Genomic DNA, 25,522 nt, shown 5'->3' with positions numbered 1-25,522 from the left:
ACACACAATTTTCAGTACACACATACAAACCACAACTCTGATATCCATACAAACTCACCCACACAATTATAACTGCATCATTTATTCAGTTAGTCTGCAGTGCTCTATAATACAGCAGAATCAGAAAAAAAGAAAAGCATGTATTTTCCCCATAGGCTAAACCTGAGAAAATAGTGCACATTTCAGAAAAAAAAAAACAACACATTGTTTTGAAACCGTGTCAACAAAATAAAAGCCTATTAACACAGAATGCATGATTTTAAGCTTAAGAGTCATGGAGATTAAATATTGCAGCTTGAACTATTGTGTACCTAGTTGAAAATAGATTTATTAAAGCAAATGGGGATGAAATATTAAAAAAACAAAAAAAACAAAAACACACCTTTTGCAAAATTTATGCTGTTAGCATTAACACAGAGAAAATGTAGAAAACAAACGAAAATGAAAAAGACAAAAATGTCCAAAAGGACGCACAAGGGTTAATGGAAGGTCCTCACAAGGATAGTAAGACAAGTGTGTGTGTGTCTGTGAGACATAATGTCAAATGTCACTGATGTTACAATCCCACTGGCAGATGGCGCTGTGGCGACAACGTGCACGAGCAGCTTGAGAGCGTGCACGTGCGTGAAGTGCGCATGGATGCTAAAGCTGTGTCAAGTGTTGCCAGCTGTCGGCAATTAAGAGACTGGTTACTTAAACCCCTCGCGTTGCTGCGCACATTAAAGTGTTAAAGCATTAAAGCATTAAAAGCATTAAAGCATTAAATTTAAAGTTTAAAGCATTAAAGTGTTAAAGCAAAGTAAAGTAAAGTAAAGTGGAGAAAGGACTAATGGTGAAAGGACTAACAAAGAAGAAGACGGAATGAATAACGGTGCCAGAGTCCTGTTTCGTAACAGAAGCGCCTAACCATGGGAGTAGCAGGAGAACGGAAAAAACGTAGAGCCCGGAAGTCGATGCCAACCGTCCCCGCTATGGACGCAATCCAATTCCCACAGTGGACGTTTATGGAGCTTCCTAATCCATTCAACGGATTTTTCGGTTCCCCGGAATATTTTCTGGTAGATTGTCAGTTTTATTTCTCCAGCCTGTTAGACCCCAAGCCAGAGGAGAAGCAATGGCTCCGATTCGTGTGGTCCCGGTTCTTCAGACCGGCCCGTCAGTGGGTGCAGCTCCTATTGGATAAGGAATGTGGGAACCTTGATAGTGTAGAACAGTTCGTGAGGGAGTTCATAATGCGGTTCGGGAGTCCGGAAGCGAGGGCCGAGCTAGAACATCTTTTGGGGGTTAAGTCTGGCAGGCAAACCTGCCCTGCCGTTTACCCACTACTATAGGCAAGCAAAGGAGATCCAGCCCGAGGTTAACCTGGCGACCTCTGGGTCTGAGGTCAATTTGGCAGCCTCAGAGCTCCAGCCCGAGACCTACGGGGAGGTCTTAGCTCTGGAACTCCAGCCTTAGGTTAACCTGGCAACCTCTGGGCCCCCGTCTGAGGTCAACTTGGCGGCCTCAGAGGTCCAGCCCGAGACCTACGGGGAGGTCTCAGATCTGGAGCTCCAGCCTGAGGTTAACCTGGCGACCTCTGGGCCCCCATCTGAGGTCAACTTGGCGGCCTCAGAGCTCCAACCCGAGACCTACGGGGAGGTCTCAGCTCCAGAGCTCCAGCCTGAGGTTAACCTGACGACCTCTGGGCCCCCGTCTGAGGTCAACTTGGCGGCCTCAGAGCTCCAGCCCGAGACCTACGGGGAGGTCTCTGCCACTGAGAAAACTGTCCCGCTGTCCTGTCCTGCCGAGAAAGCTGTCCCACTGTCCTGTCCTGCCGAGGAGGCTGTCCCGCTGTCCTGTCCTGCCAAGGAAGCCGTCCCACTATTCTGTCCTGCTGAGGAAGCTGTCCCGCTGTCCAGCTCCGCAGAGGACGTCTCTCCGAGCTCCAGCCCCGCAGAGGACGTCCTCTGCGGGGCTGGAGCTCGGAGAGACGTCCTCTGCGGGGCTGGAGCTCGGAGAGCTGTGGAACAGTGAGAGAACAGTGGAGCTCTCCGAGCTCCCGCCCCACAGAGGAAGTCTCTCTGAGCTCCAGCCCCGCTGAGGACGTCGCCCAGCGTTCCAGTCCCGCTGAGGACGTCGCCCCGAGATTCAGTCCCACTGGAGGTGGTGCTCCGCCTGTTTGCTGCCCGGCGGAGCCCGTCCTGTTTTCCGATGCATCAAGACACAGATTACACAGGGGCCCAGGACCCCGGTTGGAGGGGGGTTTTTGGCGCTCCGGGAGAGGCGCCTTTGGAGGGGGGTTCTGTTACGATCCCACCGGCAGATGGCACTGTGGCGATAACGTGCACGAGCGGCTTGAGAGCGCGCAGGTGCACATGCTTGAAGTGCGCATGGATGCTAAAGCTGTGTCAAGTGTTGCCAGCTGAGAGATTAAGAGACTGGTTACTTAAACCCCTCGCGTTGCTGCACACATCACATCATCCACAAAGTGGAACGTGTTAAAGCAAAGTAAAGTAAAGTAAAGTGGAGAAAGGACTAATGGTGAAAGGACTAACAAAGAAGAAGACGGAATGAATAATGCTGCCAGAGTCCTGTTTCATAACAACTGAATTATGAATAACATAGAGTCACAACAGTTTAGGAATGTTTGTATACTAAATTATAAGACTATGTTAAGTAACCTTAAGTGTAATGAACATGCTATGAAAATGGAATACAAACAAACATACAAATAAATTAAATTGTACGTAAGAAAATGTAATACTTTTTAAGGCTTTTCATTTGTAAAATATAATTTCAGACATATTAAGACCCACACACACTGGCTTAATAGAGTTCTACTATCAAGTCATTCTGTTGTTAATGTAAAGGTAAATGCTTCAGGGTGCATGTTGCATGTGGAGGGTTAGTATTGTGACATTTAATCTGAGTTTTTAAAAAAACACACATCTTCTTTAATATACAGTACTGTGAAAAAGTATTTACCTGATATCCTGATTTCTTTTGTTTTTGTGTATATCTCATGCTAAATAGTTTTAGATCTTCAAACAAAATGCAACATAAAACAAAGGCAACCTGAGTAAACACACAATACCGTTTATTTGATATATTTTTATTCAAGCAAAATAGTTACCCAACACCAATCACCCATTTGAAAAACTAATTGCCCCCTTAAACATAAAATCTGGTTGTGCCACCTTTAGCAGCTATAACTGCAACCAAATGCTTCTGATAACTGGAGATCAGTCTTTCACTTACTTCTACAACTCCAAGTCTGAAAGAGTTGGTACAATATGGAAAATGCTAATAAAAACAAAGAGGAGTGATTTGTAAATGTACTTTGACTTGTATTTAAACAAAAAATGTATAAAGATAAGGTATTTGATCTTTTACCTAATCATCTGCATAGTTTTTTGAAGATAAATATTTATTTTGAAATTGATGAATGCAACACGTTCCAAAAAGTTGGGACAGGGGCAATTTAGGACTAATAGTGATGTGACAAGTTGAAATAAGAGGGTGATGTGAAACAGGTGAGGCAATCGTGTAATCATAGCATATAAGGAGCCTCCAAAAAAGGCCTAGTCCATCCAGAACAAGGATGGGTTGAGGCTCTCCAATCTGCCAACAGATGTAAATGGTCAGCACTTATATAGCGCTTTTATCCAAAGCGCTTTATACTGTGTCTCATTCACCCATTCAGACACACCAATTGTAGCAGAGCTGCCATGCAAGGCGCTAACTTGTTATCGGGAGCAACTTGGGGTTCAGTGTCTTGCCCAAGGATACTTCGGTATGTGGAGTCATGTGGGCTGGGAATCAAACCGCCAACCCTACGATTAGTGGACAACCCACTCTACCACCTCAGCCACAGCCGCCCACGTGTCCACAAATAATCCAACACTTTGAGAACAACGTTCCCATAAGACAAATCGGTAGGATTTGGGGCATTTCACTTTCTACAGTGCACAATATAATTAAAAGATCCGTTAAAATCTTGGTGCGTAAAGGGGAAGGCCGAAAACCATTTCTGAATGTGCATGATCTCCAATCCCTCAGATGTCACTGTCTTAAAATCTGTCATGAGTCTGTAATGGATATCCTGACATGGGCTCGGGAATACTTTGGTAAACCTTTGTCAGTCGACACCATCCGCTGTATCCACAGATGGAAGTTAAAGCTTTACTATGCAAAGCAGAATCCATACATCAACACTGTCCAGAAGTGCCGCTGATTTCTCTGGGCTCAGTCTCATCCAAGATGGACAGTAGCACAGTGGAATCATGTGTTGTGGGCCAACGAGTGAACATTTTCAAATAGTTTTTGTACAAAACAGCCGTCGTGTTCTCCAGGCCAAAGTGGAACAGGTCTATCCACGCTGATATCAGCGTCAGGTCCAAAAACCAGTGTCTTTCGTGGTATGGGGGTGTGTCAGTACCCATGGCATGGGTAACTTGCACATCTGTGATGGTACCATTAATGCAAAAAGATATGTACACATTTTGGAGCAACATATACTGCCATCCAGAGCAGGAAAATGCCATTCTGCCCAGATTACAAGTGTATGGTTGCATAAGCAGAGAGTGTGGGTGCTAGCATGGCCTGCCTGCAGTCCTGACCTGTCTCCAATTGAGAATATGTGGCACATTATGAACCGCAAAATAAGGCAATTAAGGCCCAGTACAGTTGCGCAGCTGAAGACATGCATAATGGATGAATGGGGGAAAATTCCACTTGCTAAACTTAATCAACTAGTGTCTTTAGGGCCCAAATGCTTAATAAGTGTTATTAAAAGAACAGGTGATGTTACACAGTGGTAAACAGTCGAACGTCCAAACTTTTTTGGAGTGTGTTGCAGTCATCAGATTTGAAATGAGTGTATATTTTCAAAAATAAATTAAATTCACAAAGTAAAACATCAAATAATGTGTTAATAATTTGTTTTCAATATAGTACAGGGGGAGGACTTCATGTTTCCCTCAATTATTGCAAGTTGCCCAGGTCCTGAAGCAACAAAGCATTCTCACACCATCACACTTGCACCATCACACTTGGACCATAGGTATGATGTTATTATGTGGAATTCTGTGTTAGGTTTATGCCAGATGTAACAGGACCCCTGTCTTCCAAACAGTTCCACTTTCAACTCATCAGTCCACAGAAAATTCTCCCAAAAGGTTTGAGGATCATCAAATTCAGATGAGCCTTACTGTTCTTCTGGGTTAGCAGTGGTTTCCGCCTCGCTACTCACTCTCTCTTTATATATATATATATATATATATATATATATATATATATATATATATATATATATATATATATATATATATATATATATCCTCTGGGTACTCTAAGGAAAAGAAATGCATTGTAGGCTGATTGGCATCTCTAAATTGTCCGTAGTGTGTGAATAGGTATGTGAGTGTGTGCCCTGCGATGGGTTGTCACCCAATCCAAGATGTCTCCCGCCTTGTGCCCTGGGTCTGAGTTACTTTACCAATGGCCATATTGGGATGGCTCGACGATTGAGCGCATCTTCAAAATGGCAGGTCTTGTGGTGTGTTCCCAGAATGCAGTGTTTTTAGTACCGACCAAAAGTGGTCCTAGAAAGAACAACTGGTGAACCGGCGACAGGGTCATGGGGGCCCAAGGTTCACTGATGTGCATGGGGAGCAATGTCTAGCCCATCCGGTCTGATACCACAGAAGAGCTTCTGTAGCAAAAATTGCTGAAAAAAAGTTTATGCTGGCTATTATAGAAAGGTGTCAGAACACACAGTGCGTACCCATAGACCGTTTACACAGCCCATGCTGACTCCTGTCCACCAATGAAAGTGACTACAATGAGCACATGAGTAGTGGAACTGATCATGCAGCAATGGAAGAAGGTGGCCTGGTCTGATGAATCACGCTTATTATGTTTATAATCTAATCATGTGGATAGCTGGGTGTATGTACATTACTTACCTGGGGAAGAGATGGCACCAGGAAATACTATGGGAAGAAGGCAAGCCAGCAGAGGCAATGTGATACACTGGGGAATGTTCTGACGGGAAACCTTTGGTCCTGGCATACATGTGGATGCTTCCTTTCAAAGGGAACTCAATGTTGCATGAGTTTGACGCTGTGGGAAACGCTCTTGTGCATGACTGGTTCTGGGTGGTCACACCGATTTACAGGCCTGCTGTGTTCAGGTGACATGGCAGTTTCATGCGTCGCATAACTATAAAACGGCACCTGTGAACCACGCAAAAAAATGGACTCTTCATTTCCTCTCTATTTAATTTTATATATATATAATTATATTTTATTTATTTATATATATATAAAATTAAATGTCCTGCCTCATGTCCTGCCTCATGTCCATGCCTCATGTCCTGGCGATACTGTATGAATCTGGAAGAGGAGCTATCTTTTGCTCTGTCTTCCGGGTCCGGCTCTCTGCCAGATTTTGGAGCTCGTGTCACAACTCCTCCTTCCCGTATGGCAAGTCAACCCACCCTCTCTGACTACAAGGAGCCAGAGGGGGGAGCCATTGCACTAAAAATGGAAAACAGCTCTCAAGCATATAAAGAGCTGCTTGAAGTGATTAATAGGGCTGTAGAGAAACTTACTCTAGACTGGCCTAGGGAAGAGGAAGTGGTTAATAACAAGCTGGACAATTGCTATCTCCCCAGTGAATATTAATCTTCCTCACACCACAGAAAACTCCCCTTTTTCACAGAAGTGCATGATGAAATATAATGCTTCTCGGGCAAACCATACTCTAGCCGTGTTTATAACTCCAGATTATTAGATCAGATTATTTGGCCATTGTGGGGAATGAACAGCACATGTATTTGGCTATGCCAAAGGTGGAGGAAGTGTTTGCGAGCTACCTCTCTCCATCGACGGCAGGAACTTTAGGGGGGGCGGGCTTTGCCAATCCAAGTCATGTAAGACCACCTCGGCATTGGTTGGCAAAACCTATGTGGCAGCGGGTCTCGGTTCTGGGTCACTGCATACAACGGCACTGTTGCAGGCCTACCAAGCAGACCTGCTGAGTGAGCTCGACAGCGGGGAGGGAATTGGGCCCAAGGCAGTGGTGGAGCACTGATGCTTTTAAGTCACTAAAAGACCATCAGGTAGCATGGAAACTACTGCGAAATGTGACTCCATGGGTTCTGTCCACCATAGAAAAGGGTTACTGGGTCCAGGTCAGAGCTCAATCATTACCCCCAACCCCCCGTATTCAGAGGTGTGCACCACAGTAGTCAGCACAGACCAGAGCCTGACAGGAAGTAAAATCCCTCTTGGACAAAGGGGCCATAGAACATGTACCCATTCCCTGAGGGAGGGAGGATTTTACAGCTGTTGTTTCCTGGTCCACGAAAAATATTGGCATATGCAGCCAATTTTAGATCTGCGTCATCTGAACTGTACTCTTTGGATATACAGGTTCAAGATGTTGACACTCAAACTTATCATTCCACAGATACAGTTTGAGGACTGTTTGTGACAACAGATCTAAAAACGCATATTTCCACATAGATATATTGCCCAGCCACAGGACGTTCCTGAGGTTTGCGTTTTGAGGCAATGCATACCAATATTGGGTTATTCCCTTCGGTCTTGCTTTATTCCCTTGCACCTTCACAAAGTGCATGGATGCTGCTCTGGCTCCCCTATGACTCCAGGGCATCCATGTACTAAACTACCTGGACAACTGGTTAATTCTAGCACGATACAGGAAACTGGCGATTCAACATCGAGATGATGTTCTTGCCCACATGAAGAGCTTTGTTTTCAGTATCTGGTGTGACCCTCTTGGGCAGCAATAACTGCAACTAAATGTTTCTGATAACTGTTGATCACACCTGCACATCGGCTTGGAGGAATTTTAGCTCATTCTTCACTGCAGAACAGTTTCAACTCTGGGATGTTGGTGGGTTTCCTTAATGAACTGCTTGCTTTAGATCCTTCCATAACATTTCTATTGGATTAAGGTCAGGACATTGACTTGACCATTCCAAAACATTAACTTTATTCTTCTTTAACTATTTTTCATAGAAGACTTGTGTGCTTAGGGTCATTGTCTTGCTGTATGACCCACTTTCTCTTGAGATTCAGTTCAAAGATGTCCTGAAATTTTCCTTTAGAATTCGCTGGTATACTTCAGAATTAATTGTTCCATCAATGATGGCAATCCTTCCTGGCCCAGATGCAGCAAAACAGGCCCATAGCATGATACTACCACCACCATGTTTCACAGATGGGATAAGGTTCCTATGCTGGAATGCATTGCTTTAATTTCTCCAAACACTAATCATTTTATACCAAAATGTTCTATTTTGGTCTCATCCAGCCACAAAACATTTTTCCAATAGCCTTCTGGCTTCTGCATGTGATCTTATGTTCTTTTTGGAGCGCAATGGTTTTCACTTTGCAACCCTGCCATGCACAATGTTATTCAGTGTTCTCCTGATGGTGGACTCATGAACATTAACATTAACATTTAAGAGAGGCCTTTAGATCAGGGGTGTCAAACTCATTTTAGTTCAGGGGCCACATACAGACACACATACAGATACATAATTAGATGTCAAGTGGGCCGGGCCAGTAAAATCATAGCATAATTACCTATAAATAATAATAAGTCCATGTTTTCCCTTTGTTTTCGTGCAAAGAAGTACAAGTACATTAGCAAAATCTTCATATTTAATGAAATATCCTTTTACAAAACATATGAACAACCTCAGATTTCTTAAGACAAACATGTGCAATTTGCTTCTGATTATCATTTACATGTGTGCATTACAACGGGTCACAGTGTTTGTACAAATGCAAAAAAAACTTTAAGTCACAGGTATTTGGAACTGAAAAATATAGTATTGCACTTTAAAATTTATGGCATTGCATGAACAATAGGATTACACCAAGCCAAACTCTTCTGTAGTTTAGCTGTTGACTAACATTAAATTGCACATTTTTTAACTATTACTACAGCAAGGATTCATTTTCACAGAACTGTATTGTTTAAGTGCAATCAGTATCTGAAGCAGCTTTTTAAAGGAGTTAGTCATGTCTAGACTACTTTGTTTTTGCTCCTGAAACTTGGCATCTTTTGGTCCTTTGTCAAAAAGGAGAGTATCCACTTTTCTCCTTTTTGCCAAAGACATTTTGGCTAATGAGGGTGTGGGGGCGAGTAGAAAATAGGTTAGACTACACTGTAATAACAAACAGCAGAAGGCACATTGCTACCATCTGCTGTTTGGTCTGAGTCCCCGAGTTGTGCCGCATCTTCTACTCTGACTGAAACGGTGCGCCCCTAGCAGATAATTTAGGAATAGCATTTTATTAAAAATTTCTAGTTCGCGACTTTTATGCATTTTTTCACTTTCAAAATTTATCCTGCGGGCCGGATTGAACCCCCTAGCGGGCCGGTTTTGGCCCACGGGCCGTACGTTTGACACCCCGGCTTTAGATGCTTAGAAGTTACCCTGAGTTCCTTTGTGACCTCACGGACTATTACACATCTTGCTCTTGGAGTGATCTTTGTGTGTCAACCTCTCCTGTGGAGGGTAACAATGGTCTTGAGTTTCCTCAATTTGTATAAAATCTGTCTGACTGTGGATTGGTGCAGTCCAAACTTTTTAGAGCATCAACAGCTCTTTTTCTGAGGTCCTCAGAAATCTCCTTTGTTTGTGCCATGATACACTTCCACAAATGTGTTGTGAATATCAGAATTTTATAGATCCCTGTTCTAAAAATAAAACCAGGAACTCACTCATACCTGATATGTCATTCCATTGATTGAAAACACCTGACTCTCATTTCACCTTCAAATTAACTGCTAATTCTAGAGGTTCACATACTTTTACATATTACATACTTTTATGTAATATTGGATCATTTCCCTCAATAAATAAATGACCATATAATATTTATGTCTCATTTGCTTAAATGGGTTCTCTTTGTCTACTTTAAGGACTTGTGTGAAAATCTGATCATGTTTTAGGTCATATTTATGCAGACATATAGAAAAATCTAAAACTTTTAAGCACGTCTCTGTGTGTGTGTATGTGTGTGTGTGTGTGTGTGTGTGTGTGTACAAGAATAACATAAGAATTATAAGAACTATAAGAATAAAACCAGTAACCAGTAAGGATGTAATAAATTGTTGTAGTTCTTTGTCTTAAGTTATTTAATTTCATTAATTTATTTATTGATGATTGAATCATTACTTGCTGCATAATTTTAATAGTAGTATTTCTTGTAGAATTTCCAAGAAACTAGGTCTATGTGAGTATGTACATGACACTATCAAAATAATATATTTCCACTGATGGACTTGGTAAAGGGGGAGCTGACAATCTTTGCATAACAACTAATACACTACAATGACTCGAGATCTATGAGGTAATATACCTGTATATCTTTGTCTTGAGAAATAGATTAAATCTGTGATATTCTGCTTCTACAATTTTCAGTTTATTCTAATTACACAAATTTCTTACAGCTTACACTAATTTCTATATTATCCATATTAAACATCTATTTGAGAAAAAGGATAAGGGGTTGAGGGAGCATTTACTATTGTAACAGAACTGAAAGTGTGAGTTGAGTGGGCAGAATGAAGATGAAGTGGTGGGATTGAATTCTACTGTTTGGTCTGTAGGCGTTCTGATCTGTACGTGTCATCAACACTGGCCCTAAAGGAGCTCTGGGTGGTGGAGACAGTCGATTAATAATCTTGCATCAAGACTTGTGTGTGTGCGTGTGTGTGTGTGTGTGTGTACAACTGTGTGTGATATTAAAACTAGATTAAGTGTAAAATGCACTCTATACACAATTTCTTAAGAACTGCTCTTAAACATATGTTGGCAAACACACACACACACACACACACACACACACACACACACAGCAATCAGCAGTGATTTCTAGGCATCCCTTTAACCCCAGGAACTCGTTAATGTTTCATGGAAACAGCCACTAGAGTCCTCTCTGGCTGACTCAGGATCTCACAACTTAGCAAAAATAAATGGGCCAAGTGTTCAAAGAGTAACGAGGCACTGCTCACTAGGCAGAAAGTGAGTGGAGAGCACTTTTAATCTCTCACTCCTGCATGCTCTCTCCATCTCCTTTGCACACTTTCTCATCTCTCGCCTCCTAAATTATAATACTAAATTATTTTGATTTATTTTGGATTTTCTTATCACAACATAATTCCCATAGCTCCATTTGTGTTATTCCAGAGCTTTGATGACTTTATTATAATTCTAAAATGTTTGTGTTGGTGAGGGGATATAAATAAAGAAAGAAAGAAAGAAAGAAAGAATGAGTGTCTAAACGTTTGACGGTGTGTGTGTGTATGTGCAAATGGTACTGAAAATTTGCCCCCCCATCCGATTAATCGAAGAAAAAAAAAAATCGTCCAACTATGAAAATAATCGTTTGTTGCAGCCCTAATATGTGTGTGTGTGTGATATATATATACACAGTGGAGCATTTTGGATATAAACATAACTTTGTGCTCGTGCATCACTGTTTGACTGTCTTCCTCAGTCACGTGATGATTTCTCCTCCGTCTGACGGTGACTGAGGTCATGTTGGGAATAAAAGGTAACATTGACATAAACAGTAAACCGAAGAAAGTTATTGTCAGTGACTCTGGGTGTCTGCTAATGCTACGTCATGCGCCGTCGACTAGGAAACGGCTTATACTTCCGGTTAGTAAATAAAAAACACTAGTGATATATTTGAGGTGATATTACCTTTCTAAAATCCACATACTAGATGGTAGAGTGCATAGTGTAAGTGTACAGTACTTCAGTTGGGACACAACTTTAATATTTACTCTCCAAGGCGTGTTTCCAGAACAGAAGTAACATTATGTGTAAATCTCCCCGTATATAATATATACAACATATATACAATATATGTATATACACCTATAGGCGGGCTGCGGTACTAATATATATATATATATATATATATATATATATATATATATATATATATATATATATATATATATATATAGTATCTCACAAAAGTGAGTACACCCCTCACATTTTTGTAAATATTTGATTATAACTTTTTATGTGACAACACTGAAGAAATGACACTTTGCTACAATGTAAAGTAGTGAATGTACAGCTTGTGTAACAGTGTAAATTTGCTGTCCCATCAAAATAACTCAACACACAGCCATTAATGTCTAAACCGCTGGCAACAAAAGTGAGTACACCCCTAATAAAAATGTCCAAATTGGGCCCAATTAGCCATTTTCCCTCACTGGTGTCATGTGACTTGTTAGTGTTACAAGGTCTCAGGTGTGAATGGGGAGCAGTTGTGTTAAATTTGGTGTCATCGCTCTCACACCCCCTCATACTGGTCACTGGAAGTTCAACATGGCACCTCATGGCAAAGAACTCTCTGAGGATCTGAAAAAAAGAACTGTTGCTCCACAAAAAGATGGCCTAGGCTATAAGAAGATTGCCAAGACCCTGACACTGAGCTGCAGCACGGTGGCCAAGACCATACAGCGGTTTAACAGGACAGGTTCCACTCAGAACAGGCCTCGCCATGGTCGACCAAGGAAGTTGAGTGCATGTGCTCAGCGTCATATCCAGAGGTTGTCTTTGGGAAATAGACATATGAGTGCTGCCAGTATTACTGCAGAGGTTGAAGGGGTGTGGGGTCAGCCTGTCAGTGCTCAGACCATACACCGCACACTGCATCAAATTGGTCTGCATGGCTGTCGTCCCAGAAGGAAGCCTCTTCTAAAGATGATGCACAAGAAAGGCCACAAACAGCTTGCTGAAGACAAGCAGACTAAGGACATGGATTACTGGAACCATGTCCTGTGGTCTGATGAGACCAAGATAAACTTATTTGGTTCAGATGGTGTCAAGTGTGTGTGGTGGCAACCAGGTGAGGAGTACAAAGACAAGTGTGTCTTGCCTACAGTCAAGCATGGTGGTGGGAGTGTCATGGTCTGGGGCTGCATGAGTGCTGCCGGCACTGGGGAGCTCCAGTTCATTGAGGGAACCATGAATACCAACATGTACTGTGACATACTGAAGCAGAGCTTGATCCCCTTCCTTCAGAGACTGGGCCGCAGGGCAGTATTCCAGCATGATAACGACTTTTGCCTTGCTAAAGAAGCTGAGGGTGAAGGTGATGGACTGGCCAAGCATGTCTCCAGACCTAAACCCTATTGAGCATCTGTGGGGCATCCTCAAACGGAAGGTGGAGGAGCACAAGGTCTCTAACATCCACCAGCTCCGTGATGTTGTCATGGAGGAGTGGAAGAGGACTCCAGTGGCAACCTGTGAAGCTCTGGTGAACTCCATGCCCAAGAGGGTTAAGTTCCCTGAGGGAGGGAGGTTTTTCCAGCCGTTAATTCCTGGTCTGCAAAAAAGAGGGGAGTATGCGAACAATTTTAGATCTGCATCATCTAAACTGTACTCTTTGGACATACAGGTTCAAGATGCTGATGCCCAAACTTATCATTCCACAGATTCAGATTGAGGACGATAGATCTAAAGGGTGCATATTTCCACATAGAAATATTGCCCAGTCACAGGAAGTTCCTGAGGTTTGCATTTGGAGGCAACGCAACGTTCTTCCCTTTGGGCTAGCTTTAACCCCTCGCACCTTCACAAAGTGCATGGATGTCATTCTGGCTCCATTGTGACTCTAGGGCATCCGTGTACTAAACTACCTGGACAACTTGTTAATTCTGGCATGATCCAGGGAACTGGCGGTTCAACATCGAGATGTTGTTCTCGCACAAATGAAGAGGTTGGGGCTCAGGTTGAATCTCAGAAAAGTATGCTTCTCCAGTGCAGTGGACAACTTTTCTAGGGATTATAATTATTCTACTACAATTAGGGCTTTTCTATCCTCAACATGCGTAGGATCAATCCTATCAACATTGAGCAAGATAAAGCTGGCATGTGTGTATCCGCCACCAAATATGGTAGCAAATGTCCAGGCCCTGTTAGTGGACTTCTTCTGGAACAGTCTACACTGGATTCCTCAAAGTGTCCTTCATCTGCCCAAGGAGGAGGGGGGCAGGGGCTGGTCCACTTAGCCAGCAAAACTGCAGCCTTTCGTCTCCAGTTCATCCAAAGACTCCCCAGGAATTTAGTATGGAGAGCATACATACGGTAGGAGGATTGGGGTTGGACTTTGTTTTTAATGGACACAAGAATACTAGACATTGCTGATTTACCAGTATTTTAGTGTGGGCTTTTTAAAAGATGGAACCTTTTTTAAAAACAAACCAAGGGTTGCAGAACATCACACTGGCTGCTGGAAGAACCCCTGGATTATGGTGGGCGTTTGGACATATCTAAGGTGTCCACTCCTTCAATATACAGGGTTCTGGTCTCCTCAGGGATTGTGACACTCCGGCAGCTGGTGAACATCACAGGGACAGACCTGTCACGGGCAGAGGACTTGGCAGCGCACATGGGATTGTGATCCCTACGTGTTGTAAATAAGCTCCTACATCGCTGGAGATCCACCCTAACATCAGAGGAGCATATTCAGCATATGGACTATAAAACAAGTGAGACTGGTCCTACAGAGAAAGAATCCTTTCCCCAGCTGTGAATCGCTCCAGACCTAGATGGGTGTGGGGCACCCTCCTGGATTGCAGAAGTGAGGGAGACATGTACATCAAAACGGTGTCAGGTAAGGCCTGTGTGAAAGTTTTAAACAAGGAAAATTGAATGGAAGTGTGGACACCCCTTGGTGAAGTGTGCTGGGTTTTAATTATGATTTAAAACCATAGTGCAGGGCAATGTACAAGCCACCATTAGCCAAAAAATTTGCTGATCTCCCATGGAGGATTTCACATGGAATTGTTTCTGTGAATTCTTTTATCTCCATTTTAAACTCTGAGGTCACACAGCTATATCCATTTTGTTCATGCTTTTATACGTTGCTCCAGGTTGCAGTCATTGTTTGTGTTTTTAAAAAGCAACTTAAGGCAATTTCATGTGGATTTTACTTTTCAGATTTTTATCTTTGGTTTTAAGGATGTCAGAAGAAACAGGCTCAAATGTCAGCTGATTAATTTTATCTTTGGCCAGGCCAAAATGTCAATATACCTGTGCAGGAAAAACAAAGTGGCACAAAAAACAGACTGCGATACCATAAGAGTTCTCTCCAGACTAATTAAATCAAGAATTCTGATTGATTTTAACTTTTACAGAAATATGGGGTATTTGGAGATGTTCAAGGCAATGTGGTGTCGTGAGGAGGCCCTGTGCTCTGTAGTGGAGGGAGAACTTTGTTTTGCACCAGCATTAGGCTGATCATCTCACGGCAAACCAGCTACTCCATTTCCCAGAATGCACCATGAACTACAAACATGGCTGACAACTACAACTCCCAATGGAACTCACAGACATGTCACCTTCTCCTGAGGACTAATCACATACACCTGTTCTCAATCACACCACACTACTTAAGAGACTCTCACACACACAGCCAGTATTATGTGCAGTTGGTCTGCACTTATACAGTGCTTGTATCCAAAGTGCTTTACACTGTGTCACACAAATAAACATATATACACACACACACACACACACAGGTAGCAGAGCTGCCATGCAAGGTGCTAACTTGCCATCGGGAGCAACTTGGGGTTGCCAAGGACACTTCGGCATGTGGAGTCATGCGGGCCGGGAATCGAACCACCAACCCTACAATCAATGAACAACCCGCTCTACCACCTAAGCCTCAGCTGCCCATTGACGTGTTGCTGGCATTTACCAAGTCTTCACCTCGTGTTGTTTCTCTGGTTTTTGGTTTTGTTATTCCCTTGACTGTGATTCTCTACCTTGCCTAGTTTGGATTGTTTACATGATTGTTTGACCCTTGCCTGTCTATGGTTATTAATTTCTGCCTAACCCTGTGGATTTGTCTTCTTGTTAAATTGCCTTACCTGCACTTGCTTCTGTTTCAGCCTCCATTATGTGACTGCTGATAGAAAACTGTTCATTGTTATGTGTAGACTAAATTATTTATTTATTTATGCTTTTTTATGCTTCTTTAAATATTTAATTATGCATTGAGTCACCCTGATTTTGTGTAAAATGTGACTTCTGCAAAATAAAGGAATGTTGAATTCAAAAGTCTTTCTTTCTCTCTCCAAAATCTCACCCCCACCATGAACAACAGGGAGGTGGAATAGGAGGAAGAGAAAGATGAGAATGGAGGACTAGCTCAGCTAAGGCACTGGCCAAATCATAAAGAAGAAACAATAGTGACAGGTGGGCCAACCAGGGCTTTACTAGTAGGATTAGCTCCAATTGCCATAATAAATGAAACAAGAGAACCCGAATGGAAACAGTCAGGCACTGACTGGCGGTGGGGCTGATGGTAAGTGGCAGCTCCTCCGGCCCTAGGGCCCTGAATTAGTTTTGCCACTTGATAATTTGACTGATCTACTCAGAGAGAGAGAGAGATGCAGGCATTTGATTACTGTAGAAGCCATCTGACAACAGAAGAAAGAACAATTGAAGCTGAATTGAATGTATCAGGGAGCACAACAATACAAAGAAGGACTGGAAGAACACACTGAAGGTCCCTACTGTACCAGTGAGGTGGAACTATTATCCTAAAGAGGCTGAAATTAAAGTCACTGGTATTAAATATTTTGCTTTGTGACAGAAATACATTCACTAGCCACTTTAACCGGAGTGTACCCATGCCCCTCTTCACATTTATGCAATTATCCATTATGTGGTTGGATAATGATCAGGCTGGTTTAACTATTTCAGTAACTGCTGATTTTCAGTGTCTCCTGGGATTTTCATGCACAACAGTCTCTAGAGTTTACACAGAACAAAAAAACATCCATTGAGCAGCAGTGGGAGGAAATGCTTGTTGATGAGAGGGGTCAGAATAGAATGGCCAGATTTGAGCAGATTTGAGCTGACAGGAAGGCTACAGTAACTCAAATAACCTCTCTTTACAACTGTAGTGAACAGAACGCACAACACACTGACACAGATGGGCTAGAAAAGGAGCTCATTTGTCCCGGGAACAAAAAATCCCTGTTTGTGGGAAGGAACAAAGAATGGGGGAACATCTCTCTCTCTCTCTCTCTCTCTCTCTCTCTCTCTCTTTCTGTCTCCATGCTTCTACTGCACTTGATGGTTAACCTTTGTGTAACCTTTCTGATTGTTGAATGCATATTTCACCACTGACTTATTAATTTAAACAAGGTCACCTCTGTTCATTTTAATACAAAATCAACAGAGTCAGATCCTGACCTTTGATGTGGAGGGTAGGAGGGTAAAAAATGTGCAGATGAAGGCACACTTGAAGATAGTATAAAAATTTGTGTGACTTCGCTAATGCACTATTGACAGGTTTGCTTTTTTCCCCGTGTTCTTTTTTAAAGAGGTGAAAAGGTCAGTGTGGCCAACATGAAGCCAACTAGCAGAGTAAGTACTAAAATAGGCATTTACATCCTATCAAAATTAATAATGCTACAGGCTGGATGCAGAGAGGGTGTGCATGCGTACATGCATGTGTGTGAATTACTGACACTCAGATCTGTAAGAGAATGTGTATGGTGTGTGTCGTGTCAGAGTAGACTATTTTTGGTCCTGTTCTGAGTGCAGGCATCATCTGTTCCAGGTGTACAGATGAATAATTGAGTCGTTAATGTTGGCTCTTATTGTTGAGCCCATCACCAGCAAATACATAAGTACACAAAATTAAATCTAAATCCCACTGTAAATGAATTATGAAAGAATAGTAAGGATGTCTGTGTGTGTGTGTGTGTGTGTCGCATTAGAGGAGCATAGCGGCTCTGAGTGTGCGGCTGTGTGAGAGTTTGACTCGTCAGTAATATTTTATATTTTGCTAAAAATACATTTAAATGGCACTTTTATCCAAAGCGCTTTATACTGTGTCTCATTCACCCACACACACACCAATAGTAGCAGAGCTGCCATGCAAGGCACTAACTTGGGGTTGCAACTTGGGGTTGCCAAGGACATTTTGGCATGTGGAGTCATGCAGGCCGGGAATCGAACCACTAACCCTACGATTAATGGACAACCTGCTCTACCACCTGAGCCACAGCCACCCTTTAGAGAGAATGAATTAACCACATTATATCTGTGTTCAAATAAACTGACTGAACTGATATGTACATATGTGTAGATGGATGGATGGATGGATAGATGGATAGATAGATAGATAAGATGGATGTAACAATTACGTATTAATTTTTAGAAGTTAGCTAAGATAGCTAAGATTTTTTTTGGATTGTTGTCTTATTGCAGGACAAATGCACATTTGCTGTGTGTGCATTCATGTGCATACATCCAGAGTATTTATATAATCATATACCCTTTATTCACTGCTGGACTACATATTCAATAATAGTAAATCAATTTCATATTTATCTTCAATCATGTATTAACATATTAACTTCAATCATGTAATTCATTAAATTTACACAACCTGGAAATTGCTTTGCCATATTTTTAGGAACTGTACAGCAATATCATCTATACATTGGGTTGTGAAATCACTTTCACTTTCAGTAGCTTGTCCTCCATGTCACATCTCTTCACACTTGGCTAATTTTTATATTTAACAGTAATTTGTTATTTCATTCTGAAAACACTAGTGGCAAGGATTATTAGCCCAAGCTGCTTGTGGTGATTGAAACAATGAGGTTACAGTTCTTACAGTAGATCTAAGACTGAGGTAGCACACTAAGGTGTGTGTTTCTTTGAGACAGACTAACATGTTCATAATCTGGCATAACTAATTCCATCACTAGCGTACACGGATTTATTAAAAAATAGCCCAAGAAGGTTTAGCGCCCAGTTGAGGTGAAGATTAAGAGGAGTCTAAATGCTCTGCCCCTGGCAAAATGTCCAACAGGCTCACAGACAGACACACACACACACACACACACACACACACACAGACAGTCATTAGGAGCGTGAATCACTGACTCCAAACTGTCAGTCAAGATCCCTTTACTAATTAAGTGGCTAATTATAATGCTAGCACTGCCAGAGCTATGATAAGGAGGCCAACGGCTGACAAACAGACTGATGAATATCATAAAGTTGACGGAGTAGGTGGACATCTCAATAATGATTAATTCTTCAAAGATGACATATAATAAGTCTGACTTTGAAGAAGAATGGAATTAAGTTGCTGCTGTGCTCATGGTCTAGTCATAGAATGAAAATATTTAGCTGATAACTTCCTGTGAGATAATGTGATTTGTATTTGAAAGTTTTCTATTTGATAGCCTGTGCTGTTTCTCATTTTCATTAAGAACATAAAAAGTGTGAAATATTTACTATTTCACATTTTAAAGTCTTTTTATCTAACAGACTATTTATCTCCACTGATCATCACATAATGTTACTTTACACCCTCCTGTTGGAGGACATGTTTTACAGGTGAATAATAAAACAATACCCACATTAACCTGTTCAGTTTATGTTAGTAAAAAGATTATTGGCAATCAATATCACCTACTAGATGAATAATTTAGTAAGCAAGCCAAAGATTCTCATTTATGCTGCACATACATATAGTGTATTTTATACTGTGAAATGTAAAAATTATATCTTTGAAAAACCATGACACAGTTCCTGTTAAATAAATATTGTTAAGACTGTTATGTAAAGATCCTAATATAAATAAATAAATTACAAAAGACATCCTCTGACTTCCAGTTTTAGTCCTGATTAGCTCTGTCTGTGAGCTTATAGCATGTTTATCACTAAAAGAAGACCAAATTTTTGAAAAGACAAAACAGAAAAAAGGGTCTACTTCTTTCCTGTCCTCTCGACCCTGCTTAGCAGATCAATAGAGAAACTGAAGGAGAAGTAATGGGAACTCAAAGGGATGCAACCAAGCTTGTCTTCTTAACAAGAGCAATGGAAATAAGCACTTAGGCATGCTAGCTCTCTCTCTTTCCCTACTCACACATCAGAATCAGCATGTGCTCTTGTAATTATTCCTTTTTTTCTTTTTTTACAGACTCTCCCTGCAATAATGGATCTTTTCCGAGTGTTTGAAGACATATAGGCCACACTGCAATCCAAATAAAAAATAGTAAAAATAAAAAGCTACCCCTCCCTCCGATGAAACAGCCTTCATTAAATAGGGATTGCAGACCACCCAACTATGCACCTAGGGAATGGGACTCTCTCTCTGTGTCTGTCTGTCTGTCTGTGTGTGTGTGTGTGTGTGTGTGTGTGTGTGTGTGTGTGTGTGTGTGTGTGTGTGTGTGTGTGTGTGTGTGTGTGTGTGTGTGTGCATGATGGCTTTTTTTAATTCACTTTGCTTTTTTTAATCTGTCCATGAAAAGGAGATTTGTGGGATGGAAGCTATTATTGCATAAAATATACATTATTGTGCTGCTAAATATAGCATAGGACATTTACTAGTATGTGATGAATTTATATTTTTAACTGTTCAAAATCAAACAATTATCAGTATTGGCATTGTGACTTGATTATAACCAGTATTCACTGTGTGTAATAGATGTAAAAGACATTGTGTGCTATCCATTTGCTCTTTCTGTCATGGTGCTGTTGTTCACAGGAAATGTAAACAGACATTTCAATAAATGTAAATACACATGCTGAGATATCTATATTCCTGGCAGCTCCCCCCCCCCCCCTCTCTTTCACCAAATGAAAGACTTAACTTCATCAGAATGCAGAATATACACTGGGTCAGCCCATATGCCACCAAACAGACCTCCATGTTTTATTTATCCCCACACTCTCTTTACACACACACACACACACACACACACTAATGCACATGCTTACTTAGCCCTTTCAGACAAGTGTGTCTAAGACACTATAAAAACAATCGAAAAGAACAGAGCAGACATTTGCCTTGTTGTGCTTGTGTGTGTGTGTGTGTGTGTGTGTGTGTATGTGTGTATGAAAACTTAAATGAGAAATACAAAATAAGAAAAAAACTAAATATTTCATTCTGGTTACTGAGTTTAAGGTTATGGTTAGGTTTAGATGGAGGCATAGCATTAAATAGCCCGTTATTGAGTTTCAATTATTATTGAGACAGAACAATGGAAGAAAGGGGCGGGGAGTGTTAAGAGAGAGGGGGATAAGCAGATGGAGAGTCCAGTCCCCAATGGCACCCATCATTCATCAAAGTCACCATCCAGGCCTAAAATTGTTTTCACCCATAAAGAGAGAGAGAGAGAGAGAGAGAGAGAGAGAGAGAGAGAGAGCATGTTGGTGTGAATATATAATGTGTGTGCGTGGGGGTGTGTTTGTGTGTGTGTGTGTGTGTGTGTGTGTGTACTAGCACACATGTTTATATCAGGAAAGTGTGAGTGAATTAATCCCCTACAAGTATGTATTTACAGGGAATGTATGTATGAGAAAAAGAGAAAGATGATGAGAGAGAACAGTACAGTACAGGATGGATGTGTCCTTTTTTGACATCTCAGCATTTTATGTGGGCCATCAGTTCTGTATTAACAGTTGACAACCAGTGGACAAACCAAGACTGGAGCTGGAGTAGAGATGAGTGAAGTGAGTGGAAGTCAAACAGCAGTGCAAAAAATACTATCCTGAAGCTACCAAGCAACTAAAGGTTATTGTTCTAGCTGTAGCTCCTGATCTGTCAAAAGTGCTTTAGTCAACTATACTGTATAATCTGTACTATATAAACCCGTGGAAAAAGAGGTTAGAGTGATGAAGGATCTTCAGGCCAGACTTGACTATGTATTCGATACATAATATGAAAGATTACAGTAAAAACCCTGGATATCTCTCACTTTCTCTCTAACTCTGGATCTCCTTCTTCCACTGTCTGCTCCCTTATGATGTTTCTGACAAGAACAATCTGGGAGACTAAATGCAAGATAAATTCTACAACACCACACATTTTCTTCTTCTCCCCTCCAAACAATCCCTATAGTTCCCTTTTTCTTTCTAAGTGTACCTCAATCTCATCTTCTCACTGACCAAGCTCAACCCCTCTCTCATTTCTACACAAGGAAAAAAATATCTCTACCTTTCCTGAGAATGAATCCTTTCTCTCACTATGCCTCATACTTGGTGGGGAGTAATGCTTGTGCATACACACTGAAGGATGGCCAAGCCAAGTGGGTCATTTTGTTCCTATTATTTATGACATTAGGTGGAAATATCTGTGTAAATGGCTGCTAATAATGCTGAGAAAACCTGAGAAGAACCTATATAAAATGCTGAAACACATACAGTTTTTTAAATTGAATTATGTATTGTATTGACAAAATTATACATGATAAGTACTTTATGCAAATTAAACAGTTTTATTTAGATATAAAATTGACAAAATTATGTAAAGCCCACAGCTGAAGCTCCACTTCCATGTTCACACGTGCAACAGATTGTGAAATCATAAAGAGTGTTTTATGTCATCCAAATGAATGACTACATCTTGACTGTAATAACTGTACCCAGAGGTTAGTAAATGTTCTGGACCTAGTTATACCATAAGTGTCATTGAATAGCACCTGCTAAAATGAATAAACATTTAACAACACAAAAAATTTTATTTGATTGTGCTTTGTGTATGTATGTAGATGTAAATAAATATTGCATATACAATACAACGTATTGAATATACAACTTCTAATTTACAAATTAATAAAAAAAAGAAAATCCTTTCTATTGTTAAAGGCAAATAACAAGAAAAGCAAAAAAAGTAAACTGAGGCATCAAAACCTATTCCAATATATCAACTGCAATTACTGTGACTGTCTGATCAGTTTACTAAACAGATGCTTGATTAAATGTAGACCTCAACATAAAATTGTTTTATTTTAAAACTGTTTATATATTAACAAATGTTATGCATTGTAATACATATACATTTACAGCAACTATATCTAACAAACTACTACACAGTCAGGTTTTTTTTTTTCTGCCAAGATGATTGTGAACCTCCCTGTGTCACAGCGATGAGGCCATAGGGGATGGAGAAAAGTGTGGACATGCATTTTAAATAGTAGCTATGCCCAGTCCCTGGCCAGCAGAAATAATAACAGGAGTCATCTGAAATCAATCAGTGGAGCCAAGCTAACTGACTGCTCTGGCTACTCATGCTGCACCAATCGATACCCGTGCTGGTCATTGTTGGGCCAAATTGCTGCTACTGTCAGCAATGCAGCAAGCCAAAGAGAAGCAGTAAAGAGGACAACTGAATGGTATGACAAAGAAGTGACTTGTGTACTAAGAAAAGTAGGAATTTTTACAGCTAAACAGGATGAGTGAGTGTACAAGTGTGTGCAAACAGGGAAACTGAAACTGTAAATAGAAACAATTATTGTGAAAGAAAAATGTAAACTAGAAAGTGATAAAGTAATGAGAAAATAAGGAAACGACAGGGAGAGAGAAGTGCAAATGTGTATGTGAGAGGGAAAAAAATAGGAGCCCACACAAATCCAATAGTTTAACCTCTGTTTGAGATGCAGTAGTGGCCACTGAAGGACAGGATGAAAAAAATCAATATGAGCTGATTTTGCAAACGTTGGCAAGAAGAAAGACGGAGTGGAAAAAGCTAGCATAGATAAAAGAAAGAAAGCAGAATCCGCCTTTGCAAGCTCTTCAAAACAAAAAGGACAAAAAGGGAAATATCATCAGGCAGGATGTAACCTGTGAATGCATATTGTGGGTTTGGCTATTTTACATGCTCATAAGCCTCATAGATTTCACACTAGTGTTGATTAAGTTGAGTGACCAGTAATGTTTATTTGGCAATGTGAATGGGCAAAGTAGGGTGAAGGCTTATCAAGTGTAGAGGAAAATAAAGACAATATCAGGACATGAGCAGGATGGGAACATAACTAAAACAGGGCAAGGGAAAAAGGAGAGAATGGTACAAATGGGGCAAAAGAACTGGGTGAGAGCTGTGAGTGAGCATAGTGGGAGTTGGGTGAGGAAAAACAGAAAGTAGGCCTAAGAATGTCGGAGAAGAACAGAACAATAGCAAGTGCTGGAGGAGGGCAAGAGCAAGAAGAGCACTAAGGAACAGCAAGTTATGGGCAGAGCGAGAGAGATGGCAGGACAAGAGCAAAGTGAGAGACGAGTGAGAGAATTGAGTAAAAACAAAGAGCAGGTTGTACCTGTAGTAGAGAGTAGGCTTGGGGACAGAAGGCCGTGGACACTGTGGGGCAGAAGCCTGGAACCATCCTGCATGGACATCCCTAGAGAACGCTTGGGAGGACGGCCAGGACGAGAGCTGAAGAGGAAGAGAAGGAAACTTTAGGTAAATCTTCCTTAATATGCTCAGATTATGAACACAATCTCAATTTTCTTATTGCAAAGGAGGAATAGCTGTAGATTATTTTAGGAACGGGTCACACTGTATATTGCTCTAAAGTTTGCTGGTGGAGAAACAGGCTAGAAGCAGAACATTCTTGAGTGTGTCAAAAGGAGTCATTGTTATTATGATGACAGATAATGGATATCATTGACATATAACAATATATATTAGAAATGTGCCTTCTGCTTAATTTTAATATTCAAATATCCATAAAAGATAATGAACAAATATTAGGTTAACTGCTAAGAAAGGGGAAAATCAGAAGTAAACAGAAGCATGGACTCTGGCATTGGTCAAAATTCAATCTTATTGAAAGCTGCAACAGAGCACAGAAGTGAACATTTCACTGGATTAACACTTTATGTGATCATACAAAGTTGTCAAACATACTTATAATAATAATCTGACCGTCAGAACAGATATTTTCATGTTATATTTACTAAAACAGTAAATAAAAATATACGTAAATGCCAACAGGAATTATAGCAGGTTAGTTGTTGGTTGAGGGTATGGTAGTTTTTGGTCACTCAACTTGTCCAAGAAAAAGCTTACATGATGAAGCTATTCGACTGAAAGTGACCAAATACAGACTAGCAAGCACTTAACAATATCACAGTTGTCATTATGGCTGCATCTTCAGTGATCATCTTTCATACATTGCTTTCACTGGAGAAACGGTGTCACACACTTTTATTACTTCAGTATTCCACTGCATTTATTTTCAGGCAGAAATGTCCTGCAAATCCTATATCATGTAAATTCACAGGCTGTTTTAATTGCATGGTTTTCCACTGAATATATTTTCAGGCAGAAATGTCCCATGAATCATATCTTGTGTACCTGTACAAACTAATAATTTCTTACTTACTTACTTTCACTGTTCCACCAGTTACAATTGTGACCAAGAAAAATTATTTTTTTAAAAACCCCCTTTTTTTTTAAGAAAAGGAATGCAGTTTCTTTAGGAAATCCAGGGAGTAAAATGCATATGCTCACTTACTGTAGCTTGAATAGCTTAGGAGTAGCTTTGGATTCACATGTACTGGGCGATTAATAAGCAATTATCATCTTTAAGTAATCTTATGATCTTATGGCTAATCAAATTGGTGGAGAAGATGCATAAAACTTGGAGAGTCATAGAAATTCTATCCAGGTCAAGTTATTTGTACATATTTGCAGTCTATGACATCGCAATGGAG

General features: G+C 40.8%; 1 protein-coding gene across 1 annotated transcript in view; it reads right to left on the bottom strand.

Annotated features, from left to right (window-relative positions):
* The window catches only part of dacha (dachshund a), a 127,304-nt gene extending 103,109 nt beyond the window's left edge, over positions 1 to 24,195 (bottom strand). The window contains exon 1 of the mRNA XM_053649373.1: positions 24,124 to 24,195. The gene's annotated coding sequence lies outside the window, so the exon portion shown is untranslated. The remainder of the gene's footprint in view (positions 1 to 24,123) is intronic.
* Between the last annotated feature and the right edge of the window lie 1,327 nt (positions 24,196 to 25,522).

This window comes from Ictalurus furcatus, chromosome 18, assembly GCF_023375685.1.
Source record: "Ictalurus furcatus strain D&B chromosome 18, Billie_1.0, whole genome shotgun sequence".
Lineage (NCBI taxonomy): Eukaryota > Metazoa > Chordata > Actinopteri > Siluriformes > Ictaluridae > Ictalurus > Ictalurus furcatus.
This window is presented reverse-complemented; position numbering and strand designations above follow the sequence as displayed.